This window comes from Octopus bimaculoides, chromosome 15 (genome assembly GCF_001194135.2).
Source record: "Octopus bimaculoides isolate UCB-OBI-ISO-001 chromosome 15, ASM119413v2, whole genome shotgun sequence".
NCBI lineage: Eukaryota > Metazoa > Mollusca > Cephalopoda > Octopoda > Octopodidae > Octopus > Octopus bimaculoides.
In genome coordinates, this window is record NC_068995.1 from 37,698,298 (window position 1) to 37,699,337 (window position 1,040).

A 1,040-nucleotide genomic window follows, 5' to 3' on the forward strand; every position below is an offset into this window, starting at 1 on the left:
AGGATCGCGGTTTCGATTCCCAGACCGGGCGTTGTGACTGTTTATTGAGCGAAAACACCTAAAGCTCCACGAGGCTCCGGCAGGTGATGGTGGCGAACCCTGCTGTACTCTTCCACCACAACTTTCCCTCACTCTTACTTCTTCTTTCTGTTGTGCCTGTAATTCACACTGTGTCACGCTGAATATCGCCGAGAACTACGTTAAGGGTACACGTGTCTGTGGAGTGCTCAACCACTTGCACGTTAATTTCACAAGCAGGCTGTTCCGTTGATCGGATCGACTGGAACCCTCGACGTCGTAAGCATTGGAGTGCCAACAATTACTGGAGTTTTCCTTCTTAACTCCGCGTGTTCGTCTCTTCTTGTTTTTACAACAATTTCTTTTTATCTTTTGGTTGTTTCTGCCATACCAGCGTACTGCCTTAAAGGGTTTCTCGAACAGATTCACCCGAGTATTTACTTTTAACCTGGTGACTTAGCTAAATCGATAAGGCGTGGGTACGTAAACAATCAGCGGTTGTAAAGTGGTTGTGGTGGACAAGAACAAATACACACACAAACACCTACTCACGCACACATATTTGAATGTATAATATAAAGACACACAGACATACACACATATATATAGATAGATACCTACATATTTGTCTATCTCTCTATCTATCTATCTATCTATCTATCCATCCATCCATCCATCTATCTATCTATCTATCTCTTTTCACGGACGTGCTGTCACATTGGCTGCGAAGGTAAACGTTTATTGGACCTTTTATTGTCCACATTTTGTTGGAATTTTTAAATAATTTTGTTGCGAAGCACCTAGGCTTCATTTGTGTGTATTTTCAAGGGCAGGAATTGTCCCCCAGGGGCAGTTTCGGCCCTAGCAAAATACAAAAATTTCCTTCTCGACACTTGAAAAATGTGGAGAAACATAATTTTGGAACGCTTGTCCTGTTCTTTTGACGAGCATTTCCCGAGGCTTCAGATGCTAGAAGAAAAAAAAGAACAGAGTAACGCGTGCTCACTCAGTGATAGGAACGC